The following is a 22,696-nucleotide window of genomic DNA, read 5'->3' as shown; positions in this document are numbered from 1 at the left end:
ATTCCACGATTCCACATGCATCCTTCACTCGACAAATAGCCGTTAGATATTGTTTCATCTTCAAACAGGCCCAAATGGAGGAAAAGAGGTGAAGCTCCATACAGCCAGCGAGTGCCAGGCACAGAGCTTGGAGCCCAAGACTCTGTCCCTGCACCCCAAGAAGCTCACTGGTGGGCAGGGTTTGGGGTGGGATGGAGGTTGGGGAGGCGACTCTTGACTGGTTTACGATCGGCTGGAAGAGAGCCGGGATCGCTCCCACCACCTGGGGTTTGGGACGGCGGCTCCTTTAAGGCCGGGAGGGTGATCTCAGCCTCGCGCTCGCCGCCCCGCCCTCCCCGGCGGCGCGCTCGGTGCGCAGGCGCGCCGCGGCGGCACTCTGCTGGGCCCGGGACGAGCCGCCGGCGGCGAGATACTAGGGCTGCTGTGCCGTCAGCCTGCCTCGCTCTCACAGTCCGGCTTCCGCGCGTCGCCCGCACACGCGCCGCCATGGGCTCCTGAGGTACCCTACCCACCGGCCCTGAGCTGTAGGCCCCGAGGGGGTCGGCCGAGGGCTTCCGGGGGCGGCGGGGCTGCCCCGTTCTGGAGAGGCCCGCTCGGGGGGCGCCCCGCGGGTCGCCTTGGCCGCGGGTCCCCGGGCGGGGAGCGGACGAAGGTGGCCGGCCTGGCGGGGAGGGAGGGGGCGTCTGCGGCCCCGCCCGTCTCGCCCTGCGCTCTCTCCCCACCTTGCGAGGTCGCGGGCCGCCCGTGGGTGTGCGCTGCCCCCTCCTCGCCAGCGTGGCGGGGCCCGCGCCTGGAGTGTAATCGGACCTGCCCGTGGGGGTGGCCGGGAGAGAGGAGAAGCGGATGGACAGGCCCTTTGCAAGTGGGATGGTGTGCGCCCGGTGGGTGTGCTGGCGCCTGGCACAGCCTAGTGAGTGGGGGAGTCGGCCTTGCCCTGTGCGGGTAGCTGTGATCTGGGCTGGTGGCTAGCCTGGCGAGGCCTCTGGGGATGCGTGCATGAAGGTGTACACGCGTTGCATACAGGTCAGCAGTTTGGAGGGGCACCGGCAGGAACCTGGGGCTCCAAGGATATGTGCTTGGAAAAGGAACACAGAGACTGGTTTAGGGTGTGTGCATCCATCCCAGACATTTCTTCTCTGGGCACACTGCTTGGGTCTAGTGCTAGTTGACTCTAGGCCAAGGCAAGGAGATGGGGTTGAGAGGTGGGCGTGAGTATCTGTTCCCAACCCGTATCCCCTCTGGGGTTGTGCAAGGCCAGACATCACACACCCACACACGCACACACCCACACCCAGGGCACTGTGGGGCAAAGCAGGTGTTTGCACGTCTGATACCTGCATGTGAGGAGAAGGTCATGTATTATTTATCTGACTGCTGGGTGCTTTATGTAAGGAAAGAAGCAGCAATCTGTGCCCTGGAGGCCTTGTGCTGTGGAGGCAGCCAGGCAAATAAGCTCACGCACCTGCAAAGGCGACGCAGGTCTCAGAGGTGTGACTCCTGCCCAGCTTGTGTGTGCAGCGTCCCTTCCTATCTCCCTTCCTTTCCAGCGTGCTTGGTGGGCCCCCTGGGCTCTGCACATTGGGACATCTTGATGGAGGGTGCCGTGTGTATGAGAGCTGGGACCGTGGGGTGGGAAGGCCCCAGCGGTCAGGTCTGTGTGCCATTTTATTAGGCTTTGAACAGAAACACATGATGCCCCTGGGATCCAGGACCTCTCAGGTCGGTCGGGGAATCAAACTTAGAATCAAGTAGTCACAATGATGTGAAAAATATAAAGCAATAGAGGGGATGCAGAGTGGGTTCAGTGCTGGGGGAGGGGAAACGTGGCCAGCAGAAAAGGTTCCAACATGGAGTGGAGGGGGCGAGGGGAGCTGAGCTGAAACTGGAAGGCTGACTAGCATTCCTCTGATGCTTTGGTGCTTTCCACGTATATTTCCCCACTTAATTCTCTCGGAGGCTGTGCGTGTACAGAAATGTTTGTTATCCCTCTTTACAAATGAGGAAACTGAGACCCAGAGGGAGTACATGACTCCTTGTCCATGTATGTGGCAGGCCTGGATGGAGTCATCCATGAACCAGGACCTCTCTTGCTGCCAGGTGTGCTGCCTTGTAACTTACTGAGCATCTACTACATGCCAGGTACTATGCTAGGGGCACAGGGGTCTAAAGATGAATGGGACCTGGTGCCTGGCCTCTAAGGGCTTCCAGTCTGCTGGGGAGATGGACATAGACAGTGACCCCAATCCAGACACAAGGCCCCCATAGCCAGTGTGTGTGGAGAGGTCACCATCAATTCCCCCCCAAGAATTGGCCACTGGCAACCTGGCTCCTTTGTGCAGCCTCTGGGATTCTGGATGTGTTTTAAGTTGCTCCCATGTGGTAGTGGGTTACCCCAGGAACCCCTTCTAAAGGCCTCCAAGTGGGTGGGAAGAAGAGCTTCAGGGCAGAATGGGTGCAGGTGATCTTGTCCTAGTTCACTGGTGTTGGCCGAGTTCTGTGGAGCTCGGGCTTCTGTCTGGAGGCTGTTTTCTCTTCCTCTGCCTTTGAGGTTTTGCTCCTGGTTTCTGGCGGGCCGGCCGAGCTCTCTTCCCCAAGAGGAGCTCCATGCTATTTCCAGTCCCTCCTGTGCTCATTTCTCCCTGTGAATTCCCTGGAGTGGGAAGGCAGAGTACGGTCCTTTATTGTTTTGAAACCAAGTAACTGTGAATACCCTTCTCACTCTGCTGGGCCTTGAGACTGGGGATTTGGTGTGTGAGTTGTGGAAGGCCGGCTGCCGGGCCCTGGGAGAACTCTGGCGGGGGGGTCTACCACTGGACCGTCACAGGCACTAAGCACTTGCTGAAGACCTACTGTGTGCCCAGCACCGTGCTGAGTCGTGGGTTGTGTCGTTTAAGAGGCTGTGGTTGGCTGAGGCTGTCCACCGTGTAACAGATATGCGACAGAGAGAGCTCTGCTTGTGGTGGAAACAGAGGGCCCTAGTGGGGCCGGAGGACAGTAGGAACAACAGCCTGTTCATTAAGCACTTACTGTGCACCAGGCACGGTTCAAAGTTCAAACCGACTGAGTTTCATCCTCCCACCACAGTGAGGTGGGAACAGTTACCTTCACGTTTTGCAGAGGAGGCAGCCTAGGAGGGTAAAGCCGCGCTGGGCCGTGGAGCTGACCTTGGAGCCCACACTCTTCCCCCACTAACCCTGGGGTGTGCGCGACATCATCGTAGAAGCGAAACCTCCTGCACCTTGAAGGACGACGGGGAGTGCTCTGCCTGTGGAGGGAGAGGGCATTCTAGGCAGAGGAAGCCCCCCTGCGCAGAGGTGCGGAGGCCTGAAATAACCACGCCCAGACATGGCTATGGTGGGCCCAGGGCGTGAAGACCTTTGAAGGCCCCACTAAGGAGTTTGAGCTTGACCCCGGTGTGGTCACCAGGGAGCCCTGAAGTTATCCAAAAGGAAGCGACAGCCTCAGCCGCGTGTTCCGGGACAGTGTGCCCGCGTCTCCTTCTTCCTTCATTCCTGCAGGTAACTCCAAGGAGACTGGGCCTTTCCCTCCTTTGCTTTCCCTCGGGTCACTGGCATCCTTTTCGGTCCCTGCTGCCTTTCGCTTCTATTCTTCCAGCAGCTTCTGGTCCCGACAGCCCTGTGTGACTCAGGACAGGCCTCTGGAGCTCAGTGCTGTAATGGTGGCTCTACCCTGGCCTCCGTGGCTGGCGGTAGGGTGGCCCCCTGAACTGGAACCGGGTTCTTCCTGGCCCTCCCGGGTCTGGCAGGTCCTTGCTGACCTCTCACACTGTGGCTGTGGACAGGGTGGGCCTCTCCTTTTTCCCCATCTTCCATCCTCCAGGCCCCCATGCTCATCAGTGCTATAAATACAGGCAAAGGGGGGTGGGGATGTGTGGGTTCACTGAGGGGATGCCTGCCCTCCCCGGCTGCTTTGCTGGGTGTTGAGCGGCCAGCTGAGTGCCCCAGTGTGTCCCTCCCTCCAGGGCTGAAAGACTAGGGGTCTTCGCACAGGATGTCTGCTGAAGCACAGCTTTGGCCCTGGGAGCCCATGGGTGTAGGACGTGAGGGGAGGAATCAAGGAAACCTTCTGAACTGAGTGCCTGGGGAGAGGAGGCGGAGAATTCAGGAAGGGGACAAAAATGGTCACTGGGAGCATAGGAGAAAGAAGCACCCCTTTGGGCACCGGGGAGAGAGGGAGGTAAGCTGAGCCTTCTGGAGGAAGAATTGGGAGCTGCGGCTCTCTCGTTAGCTCCGTGGCCTTGGACAAGTTGCTTACCAGGTTCTGATTCCCATTCGTAAGGAATAGCGGGAGATGCTGCAACTTCCTTCATTTGTGAAAGAGGAGTAATAATAGTGCAGCCGTGATACGGCTGTGACCTCTGATGTCTGCACGGAGCTCAGCACAGCATTTGGCTGTACGTGGTACGTGCTCAGTAAACACTGGCTTTTATTGTTACCTTACAGGCTGTTTAATTTATTCAAGAAAGAGGTGTTGCACGCCTGTATGCCAGTGCAGGGAGCTGAGTCCAGCTGGGGAGAGCCATTCCAGTTGTCATAGGTGCTCTGAGGGAACACTGAGGCATTCCCGCCTGGGCAGGCACTTCTCTGACCAGGTGACGTTTACGCTGTCACCGTGTATAAGGAAGCAGGTTCCAGGCAGAGGGAACAGCATGTGCAAAGCAAAGGTCTGAGTTCTTTGTCTGCAAAATTGTTTGGCATTGGGGCTCAGCACGTAGTGGGCCCTCAGTAAATGTTAATTGAATGTGATCTTCTTGGCCTCAGAGAGGACAGGAAGGGGAAGAAGTAAAGTGTGAGGGGCCCTGGAGAGAAGATTTGGAAGGTCCCCCAGTTTCGGATTGTCTCCCGTTTCCTGCCCATTTTGTCTACCTCTGCCGGGTGGCATGTGGTGCAGGTACCTTAATGCAGTGCAGCTGAGCTGCCAGTGTTCTCTTCAGGGACTCGTGCTAGGCCCCTGCTTTGTCAAAGTCCTGGGAGGGGTGGTGCTGGAATTAGGCTGCGTTTGTTCACATTCCTGTTTGCTGCTGTTTTAGTGCATCTGAAACCCTGTGCTTGGGCAGAACTTAGAAGGATGACATGGGGCCTCTGTCTGGTTGGTTGTTTTTCCAGTCTTGGATTAATGGTGGCTCAGTGTCTGTCACGATGCCTTGCACAGAGTAGGTGCTGAAATCGCTTTGACTAACAAACCAACAGTTGGATGGGTTAGTATCATTGCCACACAGGATAAAGCTGGAATTATTCTTGAGAAGTGATAGGTCCGAACAGGATTGTTTATTAGAACTGAGTTATATCAGGAGCTGACAGGTACATTAAACAGCCTTGGGTGTGTTCAAGGACAGGCTCCGTCCAATGGTCTGGAGGTCTCAGGCCTGGGCTGAGAGGCAGGAAGCCCCACAGTCACCTCCTTTTCCTTCTCCTCTGGGGCGGAAACCAGAGAGGGAAGATCCCACCCAGAAAACTTTTGTTCCTAACCTACTAATCACTTCCAGTTCTACCATGTTTTTAAAAAGTCACACGCAACAAAATGAGTATTTCATGGAAGGTTTCAGCCTGTGAAAAACAATGGGGTTCTCTGCTTTTGAAAATAGTACTTGTTGATTATAGTAAATTTGGAACCCAGAAAAGATTGGAGGATAAGAATAGAAATCACCCCAAATTTCTAATAACCAAGAAATAATCACTGTTGAAGAGTGGGCATATTTTCCTTCTAGGCATCATCCCGCATTAGCTCATTGTTCACATAACACCAAGTTGCAAGCGTTTACCCATGACATGAAAGTTAGCCGTAGAATGAAAGAATCAGAGAAGTTCTAAAACAGAGCCCCTTGGTGCTTTATTTCAAGGTCTGTAGGAAAGACGAGGTCTCCACCCTTTTTGCTGGATGCACCATGATGTGAGGAGCAGGTGGGGCACTGCACAGAGTCAGAGAACCTGGTGATGACCTTGGGCCAGTCACTTGCCCTCCAGTGGGGTTATTCATCCTCCTCTGCCCACCTCCTGGCTGCCGCAGGGCTCAGATGAGGTCCCAGGTTAGAAAACCTTGAAATCCACCCCGCCCACAAGAGGAGGGCCTGGTTTCTGTCTTGGAGGGAGAGCTGGTCTTCACTGTCAAGTGAAGATGGATAGAGAAGGGGTGCGTGTGTGTGTGTGTATGTGTGTGTGTGTGTCTTATTTTCCAACCTGCAGTCTGTTTTGTGACCCCCTGAAGACTTCAGTATCCTTGTTCAGGAGCCACGATCTGAGGACCCTGTAGCTTCAGGCCATGGGTGGTCCCAGGATGGCTGTCCCCAGCCCTCACCTCAACGAAGCGGGTGGCATGAGACCTCTGGAAGTTACTACATCTGCCGCCCTGAAAGTGATTTTCAGATAAGACAGCCTCCCCACCCTGGGAGAAGTGTGTGGAGTTTGGTGCCTTTATTTTTCTTCTGCTACAACCCCTGTGGGCAGCCTGCACCCAGGGAGGCCCCCGTCCTGTTGGCAGGTGGCTGAACACCTCCACTCTGCTGGGTGGGGCTGTTTCCCAAAGCCCTCTGGGTTATCTCTTACAGGAAAGCTCCAGGGGGAAAATAACTAACCCCACAGCTGCTGCTGCTGTAGCCACTGGCAGAGGCGTCTCCATCTCTAGCAGCTGTGGTTTTTGTTCTGTCTGGAATGAACAGAGAACCTGGGATTCCATCAGCAGTCATTTCGGGTGCCTGCAGGCACGACGATAGGTGTTGGTGAACGGATGTGTGTGAGGAAATTAATATTAATTAATGTTAACATACTATTTATTACTAATGTTACTCTTTTTTTTTCTTGTTTTTAATCTAGTTTTTAAAAATTTTTATTGGAGTATAGTCGCTTTACAATGTTGTGTTAGTTTCTACTGTACAGCAAAGTGAATCAGCCATACGTATACATATATCCCCTCTTTGTTGGATTTCCTTCCCATTTAGGTCACCACAGAGCATTGAGTAGAGTTTCCTGTGCTATACAGTAGGTTCTCATTAGTTATCTATTTTATACATAGTATCAATAGTGTATATACATCAATCCTAATCTCCCAATTCATCCCACTCCACCCCACCCCTTCCCCCTTGGTATCCATACATTTGTTCTCTACGTCTGTGTCTCTATTTCTGCTTTTTATTTATTTTTTTAAAAATTTATTTATTTTTGGCTGTGTTGGGTCTTTGTTACTGCACATGGGCTTTCTCTAGTTGCGGTGAGCGGAGGCTACTCTTCCTTGCAGTACGCGGGCTTCTCATTGCGGTGGCTTCTCTTGTTGTGGAGCCCGGGCTCTAGGCGCCTGGGCTCAGTAGTTGTGGTGCATGGGCTCTAGAGCACAGGCTCAGTAGTTGTGGCGCACAGGCTTAGTTGCTCTGCGGCATGTGGGATCTTCCCGAACCAGGGGTTGAACCCGTGTTCCCTGCATTGGCAAACGGATTCTTAACCACTGTGCCACCAGGGAAGTCCTCTGCTTTGTAAGTAAGATTATCTGTACCAGTTTTTTCAGATTCCACGTATATGCATTAATATATGATATTTGTTTTTCTCTTTCTGACTTACTTCACTCTGTATGACAGTCTCTCTGTCCATCCATGTCTCTACAAATGACCCAATTTTGTTCCTTTTTATGGCTGAGTAAGATTCCATTGTATATGTACCACATCTTCTTTATCCATTCCTCTGTTGATGGACATTTAGGTTGCTTCCATGTCCTGGCTATTGTAAATAGTGCTGCAGTGAACATTGGGGTGCATATGTCGTTTTGAATTATGGTTTTCTCTGGGTATATGCCCAGTAGTGGGATTGCTGGGTCACATGTTAGTTCTATTTTTAGGTTTTTAAGGAACCTCTGTACTGTTCTCCATAGAGGCTGTATCAGTTTACATTCCCACCAACAATGTATGAGGGTTCCCTTTTCTCCACACTCTCTCCAGCATTTATTGTTTGTAGATTTTGTGATGATGGCCATTCTGACCGGTGTGACATGATATTTCATTGTAGTTTTGATTTGCATTTCTCTAATAATTAGTGATGTTGAGCATTTTTTCATGTGTTTGTTGGCCATCTGTATGTCTTCTTTAGAGAAATGTCTACGTCTTTTGCCCATTTTTTGATTGGGTTGTTTGGTTTTTTTTGGTATTGAGCTGCATGAGCCGTTTGTATATTTTGGAGACTAATCCTTTGTCAGTTGCTTCGTTTGCAAATATTTTCTCCCATTCTGAGGGTTGTCTTTTCATCTTGTTTATGGTTTCTTTTAGTGCAGAAGCTTTTAAGTTTCATTAGGTCCCATTTGTTTGTTTTTGTTCTCATTACTCTAGGAGGCGGGTCAAAAAAGATCTTGCTGTGATTAGTACTAATATTTCTTATCCTCACTGGAATTGGTGTAGGGCTTTGCAGTTTGCAAATTGCTTTTCACATGTATCATCTCATCTAATCCTCCCAATGGTCCTGGCAGCTTGGAATTATTGTGCCTACTTTGCAGACGGATAGACTGAGGCTCAGAGGGGTGAATTTGCCTAAGATCCTGTGGAAGGAAGCACCCAAGTTTTTGATTTCGAATCCTGTGTGCCCTTGCTCCCCTGAGTGACCCCTTCAGCACAGCCGTGGCCCCCAGAGAGCCTGCATTCCCACTGGGAAGGCCAGCAGGTGGAACTGCTGCTTAGACTTGGAAAGAGCGTTCATAGAGGATCCGGTCGAAGCTGTGGGGGCCCCAGGAGACAGCAGTCTGCTCTGCCTGCAGGTGGGCGGGGGGGCCCGGGCTCCCTGGGGGAAGGGCAGTTGAGCTGGGGGCTCTGATGGACAGTGGAGGTGGGCAGGTGGAGAAGCAGGGGAGGGCTTTCCAGGTAGCAGGACCACCTGGAGCACAGGTACAGGCAGGTGAGCAGAGGAGTGGAGGGAGGGAGCTCTCCCAGAGCAGTTGGCGTCAAGGCCTCACCTCCCGGAAGAGAAACACATCTCTACATGTTTGTCAGTAGGTTTTAAACAAATAGGGTGTGTGAAAATCTAGATTTAGCAAAACAGTACATACTTGCTTTACAAAGAAAGCTTGATGCCCTGGGCAGTGGTTAGAAAAATGTTAATGGCGATATAACCTCGGTGCATTTAAGTATGATTCGATTTACAGGCGTTCCTGGCTGTCCAGTCTGTTGGAGCAGAGCACGGGCTGGGAAACGGGAAGGTCGGCGAGGGTTCTGCCTCTCAAATGCTGGCTTTGCTTTGCCAAGAGGCATCTCCCGCTTGGTTGGGGGCGGAAGACCACTTCTTCCATTTGCAGTTCTCAGTAGTTGAGCCAGACTCGTGAGGGTGGGAGGAAGCCCTGCCCTGCCCGCTGCATTTACCCAGCTGTCCTCACTCACAGGGAGGACACTAGGTATCCAGAGGCCCTCCTCCATCCTCTGCCAGCCACCGCTTGATGCGTGAGGTTTAGGTGGCCGTGGCTGTTACGTAACAGGTCCGTGATGGACACAGCAGTAAATGTCGTGGAGCCTGAGTGTGTCTCGCATGGCTGTGGTGTCCCTACAACTCACGCACAGGAAGTGGCCAGAGGTGCTTGTCACTCGTTCAGGATAGCTAGACTGGAAGCACCCCGCCGTCTCGGGCTCTGCACTCCCACCTGTCCCCTCCAGACCTGCTTCTGGTGCACGCTCCGTGGCCTGCCTGCTGTTCCCATGGCGCCTTTGCCCAGGGAGACCAATTAGGGCCGGGTGTCGTGGTGACTCCAGTCATCTCCCACACTTGCCCCTGTCCTGGGACCAGGGCACCAGAGCCTGTCCGTTCTGGGAACGGCCGAGGGGCTGAGCGGGTCTGGCCCTTCACTCACAGGTGAGGAAATGCGAGTCCATGGACCAGGACGCTGGGCAAGTTGGGGCTGATTTGGGTCCAGAGCCATCTTCCGACCTAGTGCTCTCTCTGTGTCTACTGTGTCTTCATCTGGGCATCCTTGGAACTACATGTTGTCAGTATTTTCCCCAATAATTAGGCTTATTTTTTGGATGAGCAATTAAGATGTATCCTGCCTCTCTAGCAACATTTTCAAAATTACAGATCCTTGAAGGCTTTCACCCAGCAGTTGCACTTCTAGGAATTTATCCTACAGATGAGTTATCACGTGTGCAAGGTTAGTCATGGCTGCCTCGTTTTTAATAGCAAAAGGTTGGAAGCAACCTGAAAGTCCACCAGCAGGGGCCAGGGACAAATTATGGTCCATCCAAACCATGGACTGCTGTGCAGCCATAAAAAATAAGATGGAGACTCCATGCACGGGTACAGAACAGTCACCAAGATAGATTGCTGTGAAGGTAGCGGGTACAGGATGTATGTCTGGTGTGCTTCCATCTGCGTGAAAGTGAAGGGAAATAGAAAGTGCATTTGCTTATGTATGTGCTCAGGGTCTCTGGGGATTCACACGGAGTTGGTGACTGCAGTGCCTCTAGGATGGTGGCTGGTGCCGGGAGACTGTTCACTGGAGACCCTTTGTACGCTTTGAGTGCCAATTCGTGTGAATATGTGACTTTTTCAAAAAGTTAAACTGAATGCAATTAAATAAACAAGAACCATAAGAAATGTATCCTCACCCTCTTGCCCAGTGCAGGAAGGTCAAGGCTACCCCCTCAAGGACCAGCCATCCTCATTCAGGCCCCTGACCATCAGCTAATCAAGAATGCAAGCTTGGGTCTCAGGAAGGGGACCAGGTGTATCTCGGGAAATCTGACCCGTGGCCCCAGCCCTGGAGAAATGTAACCACCTCCCTGTTGTCTGGCTTGTCATTTAAATCCCTGCTCTGATATGCTTATTTCCCCTGAAACCTTCAGGGGCTTCCCCACTGACACATAAATAAAGACCCTGTCCCAGGCCCTGTTTACTGGGTCCCCTGTTGTTGGGCCACACTTGACTGGTCGCTCTTTTCTCCATGTGCCCCCTCGCCTTCCCGCCTCCGTGCCTTTGCTCATCCTGTTCCCTCTGCCTGCTTGCCTTTCCCTCTCTAGCAGTCTCCACGTGCCCAAATCCTCTCTGCCTCTCAAGGCCCAGCTCAGACCTCCCCTGCTTCTTTATCTGTTCCTCTCCATTGGCACTTAAGCCTTTTATATTGTGTCCTAGGTGTCTTGATTCCCCACTGGGCTGTGGGCTCCTTTAGGGCAAAGTCCACTTCACAGCCCCTGTTTTGTTAGATGTTTGCCGAGTGGGTGAATGGTGGCTGCTCTCTTCATGGTGGGATCGGGAGCCATGGGGGGCGGGGCCCGTTTCACATCTGTGAACTGTGGTGCCTGGCACAGGGCAGGCCCCCCCCGCAACAGGAATAACAAGTCTTATGCCCCAGTGCTTTGTGTACATTCTTTCCCTCATCCTCACAAGGACCCATGAAGTGCTGTGGTTCAACTGTGGTTCCCCCGTAGCATGAAGCAGAGTGAACATCTCGTCCAGGTCACACAGTTAGAAATAAGATTTGGACACAGGTCTGGCTGCCTCCAAAATGCCTGCATTTGATCAGCTTATTCTACCACTTCCCCTGACTCATGAGTAATACTGATCCCTTGGCCCACTCTTATTAACTACCCCACTGGCCACGGGCAATCTTATATTGTTATTTGAGTGTATTTTCTTCCCCACTGGACTGTAAGTTCTTAAGCAGTTAGAGTCTTGCTGGAGATACCCTTTGGACTTAGCACATAGAAGGTGCTTGAAAGTGTATGTTTATTAACCTACTCCAATAAAATACACAACTAGATGTACAGTGTGATGGATTTTTACCTCTGTAAATACCCGTGTAAACCGCTGTCCAGATCAAGCTGTGGAACATTCCCAGCCTCTCCCTGGGGGCTCCCTGGAGCCTCCTCCATCCAGGTCATGAACCTCTGAGGTAACCACTGTTCACACCTCATCACTTCTGACTGTTTTTGACCTTTTTGCAAATAGAGTCTCATATGGGAAAACCTGTAGTGAGAGTCACCCAGGTTGTGTAGAGCAGTCCTTGCTCACTGTGCCACGGAAGTTCACACTGTTTAAATATACAGTTGACCCTTGAACAGCATGGCTTTGAACTGTGTGGGTCCACTTATACATGGCTTTTTTTTCAATAAATACATACTGTGCTACATGATCCACGGTTGGTTGAATCCGAGGATGTGGAACCGTGGATACAAAGGGCTGACTATAAGTTATATGTGGATTTTTGAGGGTCGGCGCCCCTGACCCATTGTTGTTCAAGGTTCAGCTATCACTATTCATTCTGAGGATAGGCATTTGGGTTGTGTCCAGGCTTTTTCTGTTATAAACAGGCCTGCAGTGAAATTTCTTGTTCTTGTCTGTGTGGCACACATGGACTCCTGTGGGCTGTGCACCTGGGGTGGAACGCTGACATGCCATCCACGTTGGCATGGATGAAGTTCAGGCTAGGATTTCTCACCGGGCTGGAGCTGGGCTGCTTTTTTTTAGTTTTATTTTATTTATTTATTTATACAGCAGGTTCTTATTAGTTATCCATCTTATACATTATTAGTGTATACATGTCAGTCCCAATCTCCCAATTCACCCCACCCCCCCCCCCACCCCGCCACTTCCCACCTTGGTGTCCATATGTTTGTTCTCTACGTCTGTGTCTCTATTTCTGCCCTTGGAGCTGGGCTTCTTGTCAGAGGGGTCCCAGGGGTCAGGGCAGGTTCAGGGATCTCAGTTTAGACAGCCTGCACCCAAGGGCTAGCGGGACTGTTGAGGGTTCCACATCCCAAGGGGACCCGTTTGCTTAGGGCTGGGTGGGGTTTAGCTGGATGAAAAGGTGGTCTCATTAGAGGGACACAGTCTAGCTAGAGAGACCGAGCACTGGCCCATCCGTTCTCAGTTTGAGAGAAAACCGTAAAGATCAAAATTTGGCCTGGTATGTGTTGAAAAAAAAAAAAAAAAGACTTAATTACAAGGCTGAATTAAGTAAGTGTTTGCTGAAGGATTTTGGATTACTTTGTTGTTCTCTTTTTTTTCTGCACCTACCCCCTGCCCCCAACACCACGTGAAGGACAGATACATGATTGGATGGTTTTTCTTTCCTGTTGAGAGATTCGTGGGAACTTGACCCCAGGAGAACAGGAACAGATGTGGAACCGCTAGCGTGGCCTCAGCTTGTCCGTGTTGATCAAAGGGGCGTGGAACTGAGAGATGGGACCCTGCCCCCTCGTGAGGGCATGTGATCCTTTTTCCAAAGGCTAACCAGGCAGCACTGCCCAGCCCATGGCTGCGCTTTCCCTCTAATCTCTGGAGAAGGGCCAGGCTGTGGGTTGCTGACCTGCTCTAATGTGGGTCAGCCTCCCCCAAAAGATAGCCACCCAGAAGTCCACAGAACAAACAGCCCCCAGAGACCGGAGGGCCCGTCATCCCCAGGCAACTGAAGTGAGCAGTGGCCAGTTCAGATTAACCATGTTCAGGTCAAGTGCTGCCTGGTGAGCTCTGCGAAGGTGGAGATTCCTCCGTGTATCTTAAATAAAAGAACCGAAACCCCGCCCAGGCTGCGTTCGTATTCCGTATTCTGGAGATGTGCGTGCGAGCGTGTTGCCAGCCCAGCTTGGCCCGTGGGTGTGTAGCAACTGCCCGAGCGAGCACTTCATGGGTGCAGCTCAAGAGGCTTTGGATCTGAAAGTGATGAATGAAACTATGACCTCAGAAGATTTAAAAAAAGAGCCAAGTACCAGAGACAGGACTGGCCCGGGTCTCAGAGGCCGTTGGGAGTGTGCTCTCTTGGCCTGGCTGAAGGATGCAATGATTGAAACGGGAGTGAGTCATCACAGGTAACATCATACGGTGCCGGGCCCTGTTCACAGTGCTTTCCTTATAGTGACTTGTTTCGGTGCCGGGTCCTGTTCGCAGTGCTTCCTTATAGTGACTTGTTTCTTCCCTACAGCTCCCTCGGAGCTAAGTGTGGCTACAGCCCATTGTACCGCTGAGGAAGCTGCAGCTGGGAGAGGTTGTATAACTTGCCTGCAGACGCAGAGCGAGTAAGTGACGGAGCTGGAAGTCAAGTCCAGGTGTCTGACTCCAGAGCCCACGGCTCTTCAACAGCCCTTGGATATCTGGGCCCCTGACAGGACGGCACGGGCAGCGTGAGGAGCCGTTTACCAGGATTCTGGGGACTTTTTAGCCCTCCAGGCCTCTGTTTCCTCATCTGTAAACTGGGTGTATTAGTTTCCTACTGCTGCTGGTAACAAACTGCCGGAAACTTAGTGACTTAAAATGCAAACTTATTATCTTCTGGTTTTGAGGCCAGAAGTCTAAAATGTATTTCACGGGGCTAAAACCAAGGCGCTGGCAGGGCCGTGTTCCTTCCGGAGGCTCAAGGGGAGAATCTGTTTCCTTGCCTTTTCCAGCTTCTAGAGGCCACATGCATTCTTTGGCTCTCAGGGCCCTTCCTCCAGCTTCAGAGCCTCTCTTTCCCGCTCCTGTAAGAACCCTTGTGATAATATCTGGCCTACTCAGATAATCTGGGATAATCTCTTTATCTCAAGATCCTTTACTTAATCACACCTGCAAGGTCCCTTTGGCCATTTAAGGTAAAATATTCACAGGTTCAGGGGTTTAGGATGTGCACATCTTCGGGAGGCCATTATTCAGCCTTCCAGGCAGGAAATCCGTGGGAGACACGAAACAGCAAGGTGTCTCCCAAGCATGAAGCGAAATGGTCGAATAAGATCTGGGTGAGATGGTGAGATTCTCCGAAATACCTAAATTCCAAGGCAGGTGTCTGAGTCTAGTGACTACACAGAGCTCTGTAGCTTTTCTGGAAAAGGTGGGTGTCTTCAGAAAGGGAGTCAGCCAGAGACGTCCTTCCCAGAGAAGGACGGGGTGGGGCTTGTGTTAGGGGAAGTGAGCGTTTGCATCACTCTGAGTTGTTTGCTAAGGCGTGGCTTGGTTCTTCAGGGCTCGCCAGGGCCTGGTTGAATTTTACTCGAGACCCCTCACTTCCCTGTACTTCGATCCTGTGCTCTCAAGTGCCCTTCTGGCAGCTAATACGAGGTGGACAGGACATTCATAAACTGGCACTCCTCCCTTTTCTTGGGAGCTGGGTCTGCCCGACCCTGTTCCCTCGATCCCCTGAAGCCTGGCTTTCTGCACCCACAAGGTGCACTCTGTCCAACCTTGCAGCCTGGTGCTCCCCAAGGCCCTCTCCGGGGACCTTGATACCCCTGCCAGGATGTTCTGACTGCAATAAGACCTACTCCACACGGCTGTCAGGAGCGCTTTGTCAACTGTAGAGTGCCACAGGCCTGCTCTGGGTACACCCCCGGCCGAGTGTCTGTCAACATATCCCCAAAGCAGTCGTTCAGCAAGTACTTTTTCATCACAGTACTTGGTCCCTGCCCTCATGGAGCCCCACTCACAGGATGTTAAGGGAACAAATCTAATCACAGTCATGGTAAAGACCAGGGAAGACATGCCACGTGCAAACTGTAATAGGCCGTAGAAGGGGATAGCTACAAAGGCAGGTGGGAATAAAGATCTGGGGGTGTGAGGGGGGAGCAGGATAACATGCCATTCCCGGGACTTGGTACAAGGATGGTGGAGGGTGTCAAGGAGTTTTAGAGTTGGAAGGAACTGCAAAGCCCAAACATTCATTCGGTTGCCCCCTTATCCAGCCAAAGCCTGTTGAGTGCTAACCATATCCAGGCTCTGAGGTAGGTGCCGGGGATCAGAGCTACACATAAGACATGACCTCTGACCTCCACAAGCTTGCAGGCTGGTTGGGGAGAAGACAGGGATGAGCGATCACCCTTCAGAGGTTCCTTGATCAGTGTTCCTGCCGGGAGACTTCTAGCCCTGTTTGATCGGGAGCTTCCTTATTCTGGCAGAACATTGCTAGATTGCGCCAGCTGGTAAAAATGTGTCTATCTTGGCAGGTTCTCACCTTCCTGTTGCTCGCACCAGGTGGACTGGGCTGTGTCCTGATGGAGGCACGTAGGACAAGTTCTTTGCCCTCATTGGTGTGGCTCTCCACGATGGAAGATGTGTGTGAGATGGTGTGACTCAGCCTCCATCCTTTGCCCTCACCCAGCCCATCCCTCCCTCCAGCCAAATGTCCAGGTCCTTAGCTGAGCTCTGGATGGTGGGGAGGGGACCAGGTGACGGAGAGCTGGCAGCGTGCAGCACGTGGCTTAATGCCGGACATTCATCAGTCGTCTGATTGATTCTTCTCTTCCAGGTCCCTGCTGTGTGTCTGGCACTGTGCCAGGCCTACAGAGCGATGACTCAGGTGTGGGGAGACGGGAACACTGTCAGAACAAACCTCATGGAGCAAGCACGGTGCGGCTGGGCGGGAGTGAGTGGGCCGGCCCTCGGTGAGGCCGTGACGTTGAGGATGACCTGTGAGTGAAAGTTGTCACCTGCCACGAGGACCAGGGCAGAGGGGAGGGTGCGTTGGCACAGGGGCCAGAGCTACGTGTGGAGGGACCCGGTATTGCCAGCACTTAGGGAGGGAGGCTGGGACCCAGCTGGCAGGACCCTGGGCTCTGCAGAGGAGTCAGGACTGCATCCCACCTTCAGAGCCTCACATGTTCTCAAAGGATTTCAGGTCAGGAGGCGGGATGGGGTCATGTTTGAAAATAAGTGAAAAAATAAACCACACTGGATTCCTGCTTCCTTGAGCATCAACCTCCCCGGAGCTCTGGAGGATGGTCCACGCCCAAGTCCCTTCTCCACCTTTCTGGAATCCAGAGCGCTCGAAATCCCAGAGGTTCTTCCTAAGTCTGCAGCAAGCTAATTTCGTGGCAAAAATCTGACCTGAATTGATGCGAGACTAATTAGGGTCTTTAAAAATATCTCACCTTTCTCTGTGGAAGTACTGTGTGTTTGATTTCGGGGTGCCGCCCAGACCCCTCTGGGGGTGTTACTGCCTGAGCACCACATACAGCACCGTAATCCTTCCTAAAGTCTGAAAAGCTCTGAATTCCTAAACTCATTTGGCCCAAGGGCCCTGGTTATAGCACGATGCACCCAGGAAACAAATTCAGAGACATCCAGTCCCGGCAGGGTGGTGGCGCCAAGATTCCAGCTCAGTTTCCCCGACTCAAAGCCTAGGACTGCAAGGGAGGCGGGTGAGTGAGGGCCTGGGTGTGGAGCCACCTTGCCAGTAGGTGGGCCACTGGGAGAGAGAGGCAGGACCGGGCCTTGACTGGGCTTTTGGTCTGATTCAGCCTGGGACTGAGGGCGGCGGGAGGGCAGAGGCAGAGACATTGCAGAGAAAGTTAAGAGCCATGTCATCGTCTGGCTTTTCCCACTGCTTACAGCACCACTCTTTAGACCTTCTCTACCCACACATCCCTATCAGTAGAAGAACTTTGGGGGCATGCACCCCCAATATATGGATAGTGATGAAGTTATTCTATACTTGTATTACGTTAGTTATACTTTGTAAATCATAAAACCTACACCAAAAACAGAAATCAAAGGATGAGTTAAAGATGTAATAATTTTTAAAAATTAAAAAAAAAAAGTTTTGTTGGTGGTACAAAAGCCTTTTGACTTCATGTACTTATTTTTGGAAACTGTCCTCTGATGCTCTGGGAAAGAGCCGTTTGTTTAGATACTTGGTTTTAATGGCCACCGTCCCTGAAAAAGATCCCTGCCCAGGACATGTAGCTGCACACAGAGGAAATGCATCATTGGCTTTTTTTCTAAATCGGGTTACTCATTTTTCCATCCCATCCACTGTGTACGCAGAGGATTTGTTGAAATTTGGCTAGTACATTTCCATCGTCCCTGATGCCAATCAGATGTTCTTGTGAACTAAATGGAAGGTATTTTAAAGTTCTTAACACATGAGTCCAAAACCCACTCAAATGCTTTGGAAATTTTTAAACAGATTAGAAAATTCTGTTACGTAGGCTTTTAGGAGCTCAGATATGAGCGTTTTTTGTAAGTTACAGACATGCTGTTTTTGGTGATAAAATCCTACAACAGGAGAAGCATTTTCACATATACTTTTCCAGAAAGCTCTGCCCTAACTGAGGTTTCTTTCGAAGAGCAGTTCCTTTCTCATTCATTGTGATAACATGCCTTTCCTGTGAAGGGACATATTAAATATGCCTTAAGATGTTTTTGAAACATCCCTGGGAAGCATCTTTCTGATAACCAGTGGTCATAGGAAAAAATGGGGAATTGGAACTTTTTTTTTTTGGTAAAAGAAAGATGTGTTGGGCTTTCCTGGTGGCGCAGTGGTTGAGAGTCCGCCTGCCAATGCAGGGGACACGGGTTCGTGCCCCGGTCCGGGAAGATCCCACGTGCCATGGAGCGGCTGGGCCCGTGAGCCATGGCCGCGGAGCCTGCGCGTCCGGAGCCTGTGCTCTGCAACGGGAGAGGCCGCGGCAGTGAGAGGCCCGCGTACTGCAAAAAAAAAACAAAAAAAAAAGATGTGTTGAGCTCCGTTGTTAGGTTTGACAAATCTTTCTGATTGCATTTCTACAAGATAACCAGTAAATCTCTGATACAATTTCCTGAGTGACTGCCCATCTCTTTACAAATTTGGTGGAAAATTCTACTGTTCTACAGTCTAAAGCTTTTTATTATGGAAAATTTCTAACACAAGTAGAGTGCATAGTATTGATAGAATGCATTTCTACCCGTCAGTCACTCAGCTGCAACAGTTAGCAACATCTGGCAGTCTTGTTGCATCTGTCCCTCTCCCCCTTTTCAAAGAGCAAAAGCCCAGATGTCATGTTCTTTTTTGCCCTTAAGTAGTTCATTGTACAGCTCTTCTTAATAAGAACCCTTTAAAAACTTTTAAATTTGGAAATAATTATAGGCTCACAGGAAGTGGCAAAAATAGTATGTAGAGTCCCATGTACCTTTTTTCCCCCCAATGGTGACATCTCAAATTACTGTAGGACGGTATCAAAACCAGGACATGGACATCAGTACAGTACTGTTAACTAGACGAGAGACCTTATTCCGTTTTCACTGTTCTTACGTGTGTGTAGTTCTATGCAGTTTTGTCTCCTGTAGACCCCTGTAGCCACCACCACTATCAAGATACAAAGTATCTCACCGCCTGGAGGGAACTCCCTGTGTTATCCTCTGGGTATCTGTGCGCCCACTTTCCTTGCTGCCTCCGCCAACCACTAATCTGTTCTCCGTCTTTATAGATGTGTCATCTTGAGAATGTTATATAAACGGAATCGGGCAGTATGTGATCTTTTGAGATTGGCTATTTTCACTAAACATAGTGCCCTGAGATCTGTTTGGACTGTTGCCTGTGTCAATAGTTTGTTCCTTTTTGTTGCTGGGTAGTATTCCATGGTCTGGATAGAGCAGAGTTTAACCTTTCACCCGTTGAAGGACGTTTGGACTGTTTCCATGTTTTGAGGATTACACACACAGCTGCTGTGAACATTTGTGTATACGTTTTTGGGTGAATGTACAATCATATCTCTAGGATAAGTGTCTAAAAGTAATTACTGGGTTGTATGGTAGGTGCATGTTAGTTTTACAAGAAACTGCTAAACTCTCTTCCAGAGCCGCTCAGCCATTTTATACTCCCACCAGGAACGTATGTGAGAGCCAGTTTCTCTGCATCCTCACCAGCATTTGATGTCACTATTTCGTATTTATATGTGGGTAGTGATATCTCATTGTGGTTTTAGTTTGCATTTCCCTAATTGCTAACGTTGAACAGCTATTTATGTGTTGGCCACGATCCTTCTTGAGTGAAATGTCTGTTCATGTCTTTTGCGCATTTTCTGATTGGATTGTTTGGGGTTTTTTTGGTTTGTTTTTTTTTTTTTTTACTGTTGAGCTTTGAGCATTCTTCCTATACTCTGTATTCTAGGTGCTGGTGTGTTAGGTATGTGGCTGGAAGATATTTTCTTCCACTGTGTGGCTTGTCTTTTCATCCTCTTCCCAGAGCCACAGCATGAAAGTTGTTACTTTTAGTGAAGTCCAGTCAATTTTTCCTTTTACAGGGTCATGCTTTTGGTGTCAAGTCTAAGAACACTTCGCCTAGCCCTAGGTTTCAAAGATTTTTCTCCTGTGTCTTCTAAAAGTTCTGTAGTCTTACACTTTACATTTAAATCCATGATGCGTTTTGAATTAATTTTTGTATATGGTATAGGGTTTAGGTTAAGGTTCTTTTTCTTTTTTGCTTCTGGATATCCAATTGTTCCTGCACTATTTATTAAAAAGATTATTCTTCCTCCATTGATAAGGACTTTTATTTTTACATACCCACCATGCACCTAACAAAATCGTCAAGAATTCCTGTGTGCTGTGTATTTCAAAGAGGTCTTCTTTTAATCATTGGTTTGTTCGTATCAGGACCCAACAAGGTCTAGTAGACATTGCATTTAGTTGTAATGTCTCCTTGGCTTTGTTCTATAACAGCCCCTCAGCCACCTTTGTTTATAAGCCCCTAATTCCTGGGAGAAACCAGGTCATTTGTTCTATAGACCGTTCCCATGGTCTGGCTTTGGCTGCTACTTCCTGGTGGTATCATCTGTTTTGCTGCTCTCTATTTCCTGGATACTGGTGGTTAGTTCTAGCGACTTGTTTTGATTCCAGTTCACTTTTGGGGTGAGGTCCTTCCTAGGTGGTGCTGTGTGCTGCCTGTGCACCTCACTAGGGGGCTTCTGGCTGCCCCTCTTTAGTGATGTTGACCTTGACTGTGGGTTTGGAGGGTGCTGCCTGTTCCATCCCTTATCAAGTTGCCCATCAGCCTCTCACTTAGTGGTTTCATCATCCACTGATGATCTGTATCTTTGCCCATTATTTGTGTTAGGAGTTGCAAAATGGTCATTTTTTTGGTCGCATTCTGTCTCCATTTACTAATGGGCTTGTGTAAAGCGGAACACTCCCCCGACAATGACGTCGTTACCCTCAAATATTATAGATGCAGCAGCTGAAGCTCTGAGAGATGAAGTCAAGCCAGCAGGCGGTGGAGTCCGGCAGGAACTCGGCTTGGTGACTTCACAGCTGGAGCTCGGTTTCGCTCCATAGAGACTCTGCCCCAAAGTCCCTGCCCCTTCAAAGCCTGCCCCACCCCTCTCCCCAGCCTTGGCCAAGGCAGTTGGTGCTTCCTCGGGGCTCCCTGGGTGCTCGGCACTCACCCTTGTGCAGTGCGGTGGGGTAAGTAAGGCCTCTGGGTACCCCTGTTGCATCGAGCAGGCGTGTAGAGGAGCCGTGAGTCCTTGAGGCCGAGGCCGGGTCTTCCATGGCCAGCACAGCACCCAGAGGCCTCCGGCTGTGTTTGTTGGAAAGATGACTCCAGTGTGTCCCCTCAGGCTCTCTGCCTGACCCTGGCAGAATTTTAACGTTCAGTCGATTAAGAAAATACAGGGGACCTGCCAGAGCATCTGGGGTTCTGAGCTGCATCCGTGTATCCCCCCCTCTGGCATGTGTGTGCCGCGTTGAAGAAAGGCAGCTGGGGGGGTGGGGGAGGCTTTTCCCCGGGGAGCAAACTCCCACTTCTCCCAGGTCCGGGGCTCCACCGGGCCAGTGTCCTGCTCACCTGTGGGACCCAGGCAGGCAGAGGTCCTTTCCAGGTAGGTGCCCGTCCCGAGTGTGAAAGGATGGGACCCCAGTGTACATCCTCTGCCACCAGCACCCACAGTCTGTGAAGTTTGCGGGGTCTAGTGCCATGAGCTGCCTGGGGTGCTGGGAACAGGGTGAGCTCTGGGAGGCAGCCTTCCAGGAGCTGCCTTCACCTGCCTCTCTGGGTGCCGGGGACCCTGCGTCTGTAAGTCAGAGCATTGTCTGAAGTATTTTGAGGGGTTATTATGAAAACCCTCAAGTCATTTGGTGCTACCCCGGGAAGCTGTAAAACCCAGTTTCACATCATTTTTCTCATCTCTAAGATGTAGATAGTGTTACTTACTTCAGAATTGCTGTGAGAGAAAGCATGAGATCATGTTGGGGAAGATGGTTTGCAAACAGCGAGGGCCGCCCGAGAGCGAAGTAAATGGTTTGTATATCACAGGGCCCCCAGTACGAAATGTGGCCAGCGTGGGTCGGGCCGCCAGAGTGCTCGCTCAGGTTGTGGCTTCCCCTCCTGGGAAGTACCTCCCTCCCCTTCCTGCAAGAAGAAGTCAGGGCCCTGGTGAGACGGCCGTGACCCCTGTCCTGGAAGGGGGCTCTGGAGCCCGAGGGCAGCTCATCCACGGCCCGGGTTGGTAGACAGTAGGCACCTAAAACGTGTTATAGGACCTGGGTTTAAGTCCAGCATCTAATTTGGGGGCAAGTCACCTGCCCTCTCTTGAGTGGACTTCTTGGGAACCAGATGACCTACATAAGGACGGCACTTGAGTGTGAGGAAGCAGAGTCCCAGCAAGAAACGGGGCGGAGCCTTCATCAGCTCCCACAAGCTACATAGATGCCCTGGAGGGTTACCTGTGGTGCGGGTTAGGGTGGGGTCAGAGCTCAGCCGTCTCCCCTCTGGGGAGTCTGTACAGGGCCTTCTCAACGCTGCCGTTAGTAGAGGACAAAACAGCCTTTGACACACCCGGCCCTTGCTCAGAAGGAGAAGATTGGGGAGTATTTGTACTTCCTGAAGCCCCCCCTCCCATTTCCTTGTGTTTGTTCATTTAATTTGGGATGACAGACAAAGATGATGATTTACAACCCAAATCTTCTTTTTCTGGAAATATTTCTGGCACTGCTTTTCAGTTTTGCAACCATACTTACAGGAGCTATTCTTAGACTTGTCACTGTGTCTCTTTTTCAAAGCA

General features: G+C 51.0%; 1 protein-coding gene across 2 annotated transcripts in view; it reads left to right on the top strand.

Annotated features, from left to right (window-relative positions):
- Positions 1-379: 379 nt before the first annotated feature.
- TMEM184B (transmembrane protein 184B) overlaps positions 380-22,696 on the top strand; it is a 49,144-nt gene continuing 26,827 nt past the window's right edge. Inside the window, exons 1-2 of one of the 2 annotated variants that reach the window (XM_024761516.1) lie at positions 382-499; positions 16,186-16,348. The gene's annotated coding sequence lies outside the window, so the exon portion shown is untranslated. Of the gene's footprint in view, positions 500-16,185; positions 16,349-22,696 lie in introns of both variants that reach the window. The other variant, XM_024761514.1, reaches the window with a different exon arrangement.

Source organism: Neophocaena asiaeorientalis, unplaced genomic scaffold, assembly GCF_003031525.2.
Source record: "Neophocaena asiaeorientalis asiaeorientalis breed wild unplaced genomic scaffold, Neophocaena_asiaeorientalis_V1.1 scaffold473, whole genome shotgun sequence".
Lineage (NCBI taxonomy): Eukaryota > Metazoa > Chordata > Mammalia > Artiodactyla > Phocoenidae > Neophocaena > Neophocaena asiaeorientalis.
Note: the sequence above shows the minus strand (reverse complement) of the source record. Positions and strands in the feature narration are given on the sequence as shown.